We start from the raw sequence: 12,500 nt of genomic DNA on the forward strand, positions 1-12,500 counted from the left end.
AGCTGACTGTAGCGTCTTAATGCCATAATATTTTTGATAATTTGATTGATATAAGGGTAATATGCATATGAATCTTTTTAGTGTTCTCAAAGGAAAACAAGTAAAAGATGCGCCGAAGTTTCTGTACAGCTGCTAAAGCATATAATCAAGCCCACCGAAAATAGATCTATCTTTCGGTGGCCTCGGTATAATGCTGTATGAGCCGCGGCCCATGAAACTTTAACCACGCTCCTGTGGTGACCTATCAATTATCGTTGTCAGAAGCACGATTATGGCTAACTTTAACCTCAAATAGAATAAAAACTACTGAGGCTAGAGGACTGCAGTTTGGTATGTTTGATGATTGGAGGGTGGGTGATCAACGTACCCATTTGCAGCCCTCTAGCCTCAGTAGTTTTTAAGATCTGAGGGCGGACAGCAAAAGTGCGGACAGAATAAAGTGCGGACGAACAGACAAAGCCGGCACAATAGTTTTCTTTTACAGAAAACTAAAAAAAAAAAAAAATAACGAGCGAGATATAGAGTTGATATTCTGGGCTAATATTAGTTCCTCGTCATGTGAGAGATTAAAACAATTTAATTTTGACAAATGATTTTCTTCATCGCTGAGGAGATTTCTGCCCTAAAATGGAAAACTGCAGTATCTGCAAAATTTTCGAAATTGAGATATGCCACCTATTGGGCTCGTGAAACACTAATACACAAGTGACTGCAGTTTCAGAATGATTCTTCAATGCTTTCCACGAGCATTTAGGGTGGTCCCATTTGCAGTATCTGCAAGATCAGTAGTAAGGCAAGGGAGTATCTACCATTTTTCTCAGTTTTGCATTTTTGCAGAAACTGCAGTTTTCCATTTTAGGGCAGAATTATCCTTAGAGATAAAAGCAAAGAAGGGAATGTATGAGAAGGAATAAATTTTATTTTAGTTTTCCCTCTGTTAAAGAAAATGTTTGTATAAATATATTTTGTAGACTTAAATGGTGCACACGGGAGTTACGAGTGTTTGTGTGTGTGTGTGTGTGAGAGAGAGAGAGAGAGAGAGAGAGAGAGAGAGAGAGAGAGAGACTACCTAAACATTAAAAGTCTCATATTTTCCAAAGAGACAGGTTTAGTATAAAAAAAAAGGTCATTTCATCCCTTCGGGGCAACAAACATAGAAGCCTTGGAAGATGTAACTCTCTCTCTCTCTCTCTCTCTCTCTCTCTCTCTCTCTCTCTCTCTCTCTCAGTAAGTTTCATAAAAGCATTCTATAACTAGTTTCAGAAAATAAGTCTGACTATGTATATATTATATGTATATATATGTATATATATATATATATATATATGTATGTATATATATATGTATATATATATATATATATATATATATATATATATATATATATATATATATATATATATATATATATATATATATTCCTTTCCATAATACACACCTTTGAAGTTACATATTAACTGAATCTACGGTACTTGAATTCAACTCTTAAGTATCAGCCAAACCAATTTTACCTGGTAACCTTACGCCTCAGGTAAGCTTTAGGCCTATGAGAAGAATCAGTCAATACTCTGTCGTAGGCTTATGCTATGACACTATAAATTTCAGACTTCGTATAGTCCATGTCTTTTACCAACATTTATAGTGTTCAGTTACTTCAGGTCGGCTGGTCCACTGATTATAGTGGTTAGTGTCTTGGCATGCCACTCAGATGTCGCGGGGGTTCGCGTCTCCCCAGGACGATGAAACATCACTGGCTCTGTATCGTGATCAGTTACTGCTGCAGTGTGGGGGGAGTGGTCTGCGGTGGGAGGTTGAAACCAACATTCTTTGGAAGCTTGAATTTGAAGTCGATGGCTCCTTTCTTGTGCTTGTTCCATGTAAATAATAATAATAATAATAATAATAATAATAATAATAATAATAATAATAATAATAATAATAAGAAACTTTATATCCGTTGATTTTAATGATATATTTTAATGAATTATGACTGTATTATCCATAATAATTTAATAATAATAATAATAATAATAATAATAATAATAATAATAATATCTTCAGAAACTTTATATCCGTTGATTTTGAACTGATATACTTTAATGAATTATGACTGTATTCCTCATAATAATAATAATAATAATAATAATAATAATAATAATAATAATAATAATAATAATAATTTATTCAGAAACTTTATATGCATTGATTTTGAATTTATATGCTTTAATGAACTTATCACTGTATTCCTCATGCTTATAATAATAATAATAATAATAATAATAATAATAATAATAATAATAATAATAATAATAATAATAATAATAACCTATTCAGAAATATACATTGATTTTGAATTTATATACTTTAATGAACAATAGTATTTCATGCTTATAATAATAATAATAATAATAATAATAATAATAATAATAATAATAATAATAATAATAATAATGATAAATGTATTCTAAACACAATTTTATTAATGGAATAACAAGAATGTTTAGTAGAAATAAAAAAAGACATTTATATATATATAATATATATATATATATATATATATATATATATATGTATGTATGTGTGTGTGTATAAATGTACGTGTGTGTGCGAGTGTATGTGTGTTCCAAACCCTTTGTCCTTTGAAACTGGTATAATGTCCTTACAATCCTCCACAATAATTTATGAACTGAAAATTTTTTCAGCACTGTAGTACTTTTAGAATTCCCCAGTAAGCAGAACCGAATTAAATTTCACAGAATTTAGGATAATACAATTTCCTGAATATCATATATACAAATATATATTTACAACTGACACGTTTGTGTTTCTGACAAATGAGCAAGACTGAAAATTCTGAACCTATTTTATTTTTTCCGTTACCAATCCTTAACAAATTACCAGTTGGAACAAATCATTTCGCGCGAAATTATGAATGGGGGTATATAGCAAATCGGATGCTAATTTCTATGATAATTCCGTGACAGATCCTGATTAAGTGTTTTTGCTTTTCAAAACTGGTTTGTGTATTTTTAGGCTGGATGATTCTTTTTTTTTTTTTTAAGTATTTCAGACAATGGATATGTACTTTTTAGTTCATTTTTATTATTATAGCAGAATCATTGTTAATGATGAAAATAAGACTGGCAGGATAAAATTAGCAGTGCATGCAAACATGCAAAAATGTATATGTATATATATATATATATATATATATATATATATATATATATATATATATATATATATATATATATATACTTACTTAAACACATACAAGTTATACTCCATTTGCACACACAAACCATTAACAGTCTAGACGTCTAAACATATAATTTATTTTCCAAAAAAAAAAAACCCTTACAAAGTAAATTGCAATCAGAACTAATAATAACACCTTACAGACATATAATATTTCACTTTGTCATACACAGACCCGAACCTCTCTCGATCGAGCGAGACAGACCACACACATTAAAATGATCAGACATTCGTCATATTTTAGAGGCAGTTGTTCAGAGTCAGCAAAAAAATGTTAATTGGTTGCTGGAACGTATATCAGCGGAATCTCGCCTCGTCATCACAGTCCGGGGAAAGGAATTTTAATATCTCTTTTTTTTGTGTGTTTTGTAATGTTTCTCTTTTCTCTGACTTTCATCCGGGAATGTGTAATGTTCCTCTTTTCCTGACGTTCATCAGAGGAGTATTTAGCTTACATTCTCCTTTTTATTAATGATTCTCTTTTCTGGCGTTTTTTAGAGAATCATTCGTTTACATTCCCACTCTTTTTAGTAATGTTTCTCTTTTCTCTAACTTTTATCAGAGGACTATTTAGCGTATAGTCTTCCTTTTTTAGTGATGTTTCTCTTTTCTTGACGTTCATCGGGGAAGTATTTAGCGGATGTTCTACCTTTTTATTGATACTTTTGTAATGTTTCTCTTTTCCTGACGTTCATCAGGGAAGTATTTAACATATGTTCTACCTTTTTTATTAATATATTTCTAATGTTTCTCTGGCGTTCATCAAAGAACTGTTTAACTTATATTCTCCTTTTTTGGTAATGTTTCCCTTTTTGATGCTCATTAGAGAACTATTTAACTTATATTCCCCCTTTTTTTTAGTAATGTTTTTGTAATGATTCTCTTTTCGGACGTTCATCTGAGAACTATTTAGTACATATTCTCCTTTTTTAGTAATGTTTCTCTTTGCTCTAACGTTCCTCAGAGAACTATTCAGCTTACAGTCCCCTATTCTAGTAATTTTTTTTTGTAATGGTTCTCATTTCTGACGTTCATCAGAGAACATGTAGTGTTTCTCTGTTCTGTGATATTCATCAGAGAGCTCTTTAAGTTGTATACTAATTTTTAGTAATGTTTTAGTAATGCTTCTCTTTTCTGAAGTTCATTATAATTTAGCTTATCTACCGGGCGTTGAAGGATTGGCTTCGAATAACTTTTATATATTTCTTTTTATTTCTCTTCCAGCTGACTTGTATTAATGATTGATTGATTGAATATAGAATTGAGGCCAAACGCCAAGCACTGAGGTCATCCAGCGCTGAAACGGAAATTGACAGTAAAAGGTCTGAAAGGTGTAACAGGAGGAAAACCTCAAAGCAGTTGCACTATGAAACAATTGTTAGGAGAGGGTTGAGGAAAGTAAGCTGGAAGATAGAGAATATGAAAGGAGGTACAGTAAAAGAAACGAAAGGGGTTGCAGCAGCTAGGGGCCTCAGGAAGGCACGTTGCAAAAGAACCTTAAGTAATGCCCGCAGTGTGTATTAATTATTCGCACTTTATGAAGTGGAAGGGAGCCATTCATTTTCGAGTTGCAAATGTTTTTGTAATGAATTCAGAGGCGATGAGAACGGTAATTCGGGTCATTGAATTTTGCTGTAAGTTTAATGGGCTTTAATAGGGTCCACTTTATAGCTAATGGCGATTGTTATGCAATGCACTTTTTCACGCATTTAAAAAAAAAGGGATAATGTTTAACTGCGTTTTTTTTAGTGTGGGAGGGGTTGCCATAAGTTATCTTCTTTGGATGAGAGAGAGAGAGAGAGAGAGAGAGAGAGAGAGAGAGAGAGAGAGAGAGAGAGAGAGAGAGAGTTGATGCTAAGAAAGTCCTGATCATTGGTTCATTGCATTTGAATAAATAGGAAACGTAGTTTCAACTGGTGGCATAAATTATCTTCTTTGGATAAGAGAGAGAGAGAGAGAGAGAGAGAGAGAGAGAGAGAGAGAGAGAGAGAGAGAGAGAGTTGATGCCAAGAAAGCACTGATCACTGCATCATTGCATTTGAATAAATAGAAAATGTAGTTTCAACTAAATGCCATAAATGATCTTTGGGTAAGACGGAGAGAGAGAGAGAGAGAGAGAGAGAGAGAGAGAGTTGATGTCAAGAAAACAATAACCATCACTTCATTTTCTTTTAAATAACTAGAAAATAAAGCTTCAACAAAGTCTATTCGAGCTTTATGAAAAAAAAAAAAGTTTACCAATCATTATGGTATGGAAATATTGGCAGAACTTCACATCAATATTTTAATATGACAAATAAAATAAGAAACCACCAACTGAAGGCATCCAAAAATATGTGGTCAGATTCAATACTTCTGCCACATAGCTTTTCCCTATTTCTCCATCTTTTCTCCACGGCAAATATATGTATGTTTTCTGTAGGTCTTATAAACTAATTCAATATATGATAAAAAAATCACAATGACCTCTCAACTTATCTTTTTCCTAATATTTACGGATATGATTTTCACTAAAAGCTACGGAACTGATCAGCAAATAAATGGTTATGGAACTGATACAGCAAGTTTTATTCAAATGGCTATAAAAAAACACAATGACCTCTCAACTTTCCTTTTCCTAATATTTACGGATATGATTGAACTGATCAGGTTTGAAAAAGTTTGTATTTATTACTAGATTGAAAGGTTTAGTTTACTGCTAAACACATCACACAGTATAAAAATACAAAAATCTTTTTTGCATCCCATATTTTCCATCAAATGAGGTAGGATGTATAGAAATAGCAAATAAGGTTAAATATGCGTGAGTCTATGTATATATGTTACAGACAGACAGCGAAACCAGGCATTTCACGAACTGCCTGAAATTTCAGGCAGGTAGCGAAATGCACTTAGGGACATTTGATCCCCCAGGGACTAGTACTAAACACGGCGAAACAGCGTAGGTAAGTCTCTGTTTCCCGTGTTTAATACTAGCCCCACCTGGGGAGGATCAAAAGTCCCTAAGTGCATTTCGCTATCTGCCTTGAAATTTCTGGCAGTTCGCGAAACGGCTAATTTCGCTATCTGCCTGTAACATATGCACATACGAGAACAAAACGTGAGAACCTATGAGAACAGAATAGTGTAGTAAATGGTTAGAAGTAACAGAAACTCCTATCACTTAGCTACAGGTGGATTCCCATTACCAAAATGCACTCGGGTTGTAATTCATACCCTGCTCATGCTAGCCTGTACGGATTTGCTCCGCTTACCGTATAATTTAGGGACGAGACGGGAGTGTTTGTGGGAGTGTGATAACAAGCCTTTTGTTTGGTTTGTATGAATGAAATAGACGGGAAAATTTCAATTGGTTATTATACATTTTCGAAGGAGAATTCTTAAAACAAAGCTTGGGGTGCCAGTGAGATGATGATAGATTATAATATCCTCTGACGAAGAAAATGAATTTCTCGGTTCTGTGCAATACTCAGCAATCTTATCTAATAATAATAATAATAATAATAATAATAATAATAATAATAATAATAATAATAATAATAATAATAATAATAATAGTAAATTTTATTTCAGTTCAAGGCATTATACCTGGAATATACAAAGTAGAAACAATAACATACATAATCTAGACACATGAGATCACATGATAAAAAGTGATAAATCGGCAATATCCACACAGTAGCTGAAGAAATATAAAAAAATAGTATTCATAATAATGGTAATGACAATAACAATATTAAGAATAGTAGTAAAAAATAAATCCCTGTATCCTAGTGCTCTCTCTCTCTCTCTCTCTCTCTCTCTCTCTCTCTCTCTCTCTCTCTCTCTCTCTCTCTCTCTCTCTCTCTCTCATGCACACAACATATGCACAGGCACCCACGCAAGCATATGCACAATAGCTGAGCAAAATGATGATGCAGGAATAATATCTAACGGTTCGTAGGCCAGAATGGTCTTGCATTATGAAAATAGATTGTTTGCAAAAAAGCAGAATAAGAACAGGAGAGAGAGATAAGAAAGAGAAGCAAGTGTAGCTAAAAAGAATCAAGAAAATTATTTTATAGTTATTGATAAGAACAACCTCCCAATAGCAACAAAGAAATTAAATAAACGAATGAATAAAAAAATAAACAAAATCGATAAGAAAGCGAGTGACGTGTAAAATGAAAAATGACCAGTTCTCCAAAAGGATTGCAAATCACAATAATAATTTCAATGATTCAAACCACCACTATATAAACAAGTAAAAATTGCGCCGAAGTCTCTTCGGCGTCAATTGAGTTTTCTGTACAGCCGCTACATCGTATAATCAAGGCCACCGAAAATAGATCTATCTTTCGGTGGTCTCAGTATAATGCTGTATGAGCCGCGGCCAATGCAACTATAACCACGGCCCGGTAGTGGCCTATCCTACATCGTTGCTAGAAGCACGATTATGGCTAACTTTAACCTTAGATAAAATAAGAAAACAATTACCGAGGCTAGAGGGCTGCAATTTGGTATGCTCGATAATTGGAGGGTGGATGATCAACATACCAATTTGCAGCCCTCTAGCCTCAGTAGTTTTCAAGATCTGAGGGCGGACAGAAAAAGTGCGGACAGAAAGAAGTGCGGACAGAAAAAAGTGCGGACGGACAGACAAAGCCGGCACAATAGTCTTCTCTTACAGAAAACTAAAAGCCAAGAATGAAATTAAATAAAAAAAAAAAAACAACGAAAATAAATAACTGCAAAGCGAGTGACACGTAAAGTGAAAAATGACCATTTCCCCAAAAGGGTAAAATGATGACCACAACAATAATTCAAATGATTCAAACCACAAAAAAAAAAAAATAAATAAATAAATAACAATAAAAAGCCCAGACTTAGAATTTTGGGGTCAGCCACACGAAGCAATGAAACGAACGAAGGAGCCGGAAGTAATGACATTAGGAGGAAGGAGGGGAGAGAGTGACAGAGACAAATTCGGAGAAAGACAAAAGCAGTCGGAGACATTTTCGGGTGACGGATTAGGTTGGGGGGGCGGGCGGGCGGGCGTTCGATTAGTGCCGAATTTGGGAGCGATCGACAGTGCGGAAGGGGGAAGAATTCGGACGAGGGAATGAACGGAGGCGTTTATTAAGGTGGATAGAGAGACGACAATAAAGGTGGAAACGGGTTAAACAAGTTAAACAATGCGCCCATGTTTCTTCGGCGCAATCGAGTTTTCTGTACAGCGTATAATCAAGGCCACAGGAAACTTTAACAACGGCCCGGTTGTGGCCTGTCCTGTATCGTTGCCAGAAACAAGATTATGGCTAACTTTAACCTAAAATAAAATCAAAACTACTGAGGCTAGAGGGCTGCAATTGGGTATGTTTGATGATTGGAGGGTGGATGATCAACATACCAATTTGAAGCCCTCTAGCCTCAGTAGTTTTTAAGATCTGTGGGCGGACAGAAAAAGTGCGGACAGAAAAATTGCGGACAGAATAAAGCGCGGACGGACAGACAAAGCCGGCACAATGGTTTTCTTTTAAAGAAAATTAAAAAAAGGTTGAAATAGGAAAAGCGCTCAAAACACGGACAGACAGAATTTATTTCTTCGCATGAACAGACTCATCTGTTCATGCAAAATATGACAAATTCGCCGGTTTCGGAAAACTATCGCAATTTGTCCTCGAGGGGGGAAAAATATATAAAGAGGAGTTAGCGGGAAAGAAAGTCAGTTTTATTTCCCCCCATTTTACGTCTTTTGAGTTTTCCGCCCAAACTACTGTACAGTTTAACCCGGAGAAGCGTATTCAGCGCGGTTGCATTAAATATTAATTTTCCTGCCTAAAAGGCGGAATAACAACTGACCTATTATAACTTAGGCCAACTGGTTCACCCTTCACACCCCGCGGCCTGGTTTAGGAGAGGCACTATATATAAAATGTTGCCAAGAACACTCCTGAAAGCCTCCTCCCCCCCAACATTCTTTTACATTTTTCTTCTTCTTATTCTCCTTATTCATATTCCTCTTCCTCTTCTTCTTCTTGTGCCTACCTCGAGGAAGGCAAGACAAAAGCCTTCGGGATATTTTCAGCGAAGGCTTAGGGAGAGAGAGAGAGAGAGAGAGAGAGAGAGAGAGAGAGAGAGAGAGAGAGAGAGAGGCCAGTCTTGTGCCTACCTCAAGGAATCTAAGACAAAACCCTTCGGGATATTTTCAGCGAAGTCTTAGAGAGAGAGAGAGTCTTGTGAGAGACAAAAGAGAGGAGAGAGAGAGAGAGAGAGAGAGAGAGAGAGAGAGAGAGAGAGAGGCCAAGCGTACCCGCGAACCACTTCGTATTAAACTCCGCATTATCTTCTGCCATAGAGGTTTCCGGAATCAACTGGAAAGTAGATCAAAGAGCGAGATGCATCTTTTGATCTTCGTAGATTGGAGGAGCCGTTGTATACCCCCAGCTCGGCGCCTTCCAAGATGCGAGGAGATAAAGACGATGGGAAAGGGGTCTGTAGATAAAGGAAGGAGTGGCGGGGATGGGGGTGGGTGTCGAAAGGGTGGCGATGAAGACGATGTTCTTGAAGTAAACATTAGGCTAACCTTCTGATTTGTTTACCTGCGACCGATGGTTTTGCCGTCACTGACGTTTCATCTTGATTTCGAAGTAAGCAATCGTTGTTTTTTGATGTCTGTTTGACTTTGTCTTCGTAAACAGAGATTTAAATGTCTTCCCCTTTTATCTAAACGCCAAGCGGGTTAGATTATTTGAGGGGTCGAATTTTAGTCTTCTGAAAAGAAAACTATTGTGCCGGCTTTGCCTGTCTGTCCGCACTTTTTCTGTCCGCACTTTTTCTGTCCGCACTTCTTCTGTCCGCCCTCAGATCTTAAAGACTATTGAGGCTACAGGGCTGCAAATTGGTATGTTGATCATCCACCCTCCAATCATCAAACATACCAAATTGCAGCCCTCTAGCGTCAGTAGTTTTTATTTTATTTAAGGTTAAAGTTAGCCATAATCGTGCGTCTGCCAACGCAACAGCACAGGCCACCACTGCCGGCTGAGAGTTTTACGGGCCGTGGCTCATACAGCAATATACAGAGACCCCCGAAATAGACATCTAAATTTAACCTTAAATAAAATAAAAACTATTGAGGCTAGAGGGCTCCAATTTGGTATGTTTGGTGATTGGAGGGTGGATGATCAACATACCAATTTGCAGCCCTATAGCCTCAGTAGTTTTTTAGATCTGAGGGCGAACAGGAAAAGTGCGGACAGAAAAAAGTGCGGACAGAAAAAAGTGCGGACGGACAAACAAAGCCGGCACAATAGTTTTCTTTTACAGAAAACTAAAAAGCTTTAGAATATTAAAAGAATAAAAAAACTGCTTTTAGTTATTCATAGCAGATAATAATGCGTTTTTTGATTACACGTTTAAAACAAATGACATCATCGAATTTCTCCACAATACCGGATATAATCAAATAAAAAAAAAATAGAAAAAAAACATGAACGAACGAATGAGGGAAGAATTATTTTAAAAGATAACTCGCCCGACCATTTATAGACAAGATAATTAAATCATTAGTTCAATTACGCGAATTGATGAGATGAATGTTGGGTCCTTCTTCCCCCCCACCCTCTCTCTCTCTCTCTCTGTCCCCTAATCTTTTTTCTTCCTCTCCCCATATCCTTCCTATTCCCTCACAACTTACTCTCTCTTCTCTCTCTCTCTCTCTGTCTCTCTCTCTCTCTCTCTCTCTCTTTCTCTCTCTCTCTCAATCTTTTCTCTCACCTCATATCTCTCATATCTCTCTCTCTCTGTCTCTCTCTCTCTCTCTCTCTCTCTCTCTCTCTCTCTCTCTCTCTCTCTCCCATTATTTCACTGCACCCCATATCTCTCTAATTCTGTCTCTCTCTCTCTCTCTCTCTCTCTCTCTCTCTCTCTCTCTCTCTCTCTCTCTCTCTCTCTTTTATTTCACCTCACCCCTTATCTTTCCACTTCCTTCACATCCTTTATTCTCTCTCTCTCTCTCTCTCTCTCTCTCTCTCTCTCTCTCTCTCTCTCTCTCTCTCTTCTGCGTCGAGAATTCTCTGTTTTGGCCTTCATAATGAGATTGCGTTTGTCTAATGGTAGCAAACTGTGAGGCAGAATTGCGTTGGAGGCTCCCGGCGAATAAAAGGTGATCACTTGATTATGTCTTGACAGCTTCTCTCTCTCTCTCTCTCTCTCTCTCTCTCTCTCTCTCTCTCTCTCTCTCTCTCTCTCTCTCTCTCTCTCTCTCTCGTACATAAATATACATGCAATGAGAAAACCATGTTAATATTTATTTTTCTTTTGATAAACAAAGGATCAACGTATATAAATATTCATTTCATAAATTTAAAGACTTTCTCTCCTGATGTAATATTCTCTCTCTCTCTCTCTCTCTCTCTCTCTCTCTCTCTCTCTCTCTCTCTCTCTCTCTCTCAAATACATTCCCTTTCACCAAAATATTTACCTAATTTAAACATTATTTTTTGCAGAATTCAAGACTTTAACATCAGATATATTTATTATCTCTCTCTCTCTCTCTCTCTCTCTCTCTCTCTCCACCCCTTTATCAAAAGATTTATTTAACTTAAACTGATGAATAATGTCTTTTTTTCTCTTGAAAAACATGCGGATCTTACATGTAATCTGCAAACTTCCAAACAAAATCTCTCTCTCTCTCTCTCTCTCTCTCTCTCTCTCTCTCTCTCTCTCTCTCTCTTCCTCTCTCTTCCTTCTTTCTCTCTCTCTTTTCTCTCTCTCTCTCCCCCTTCAATCTCTCTCTTTCTCTTCTCTCTCTTCTCTCTCTCTCTCTCTCTCTCTCTCTCTCTCTCTCTCATCACACATACACTTTCTCTCTTCTTCACAAACACACGTCTCCTTTCTTCCACACGAAATGCGAGCATCAATTCTCTCTCCCATACACACCATCGCTCTTCATCCTCCATCATTCCTTTATCTTCCCTTGACCCTCTTCCTCCGTTCCTCCATCCGTTGCCCTCCTCCCAACCGTTGCTCACCGTTGGGGAAAGACGGTCAGGGCAGCGGAGGGGAAAGTTATATTTGATTAATCGGAGATCTATCAGAGGCTAGCGGTCGCATAAGAAACTCGTTAGATCTGCTGCCTAGCTATGGGAAGATGAGTCGACAACCGGACCGGGCTCACAGAACCACATCTTGTGGGATATTAGTATAGTGTGTGTGTGTGTGTGCGTATGTATGTACATGCATATATATATATATATATA

Source organism: Macrobrachium rosenbergii, chromosome 41 (assembly GCF_040412425.1).
Source record: "Macrobrachium rosenbergii isolate ZJJX-2024 chromosome 41, ASM4041242v1, whole genome shotgun sequence".
NCBI lineage: Eukaryota > Metazoa > Arthropoda > Malacostraca > Decapoda > Palaemonidae > Macrobrachium > Macrobrachium rosenbergii.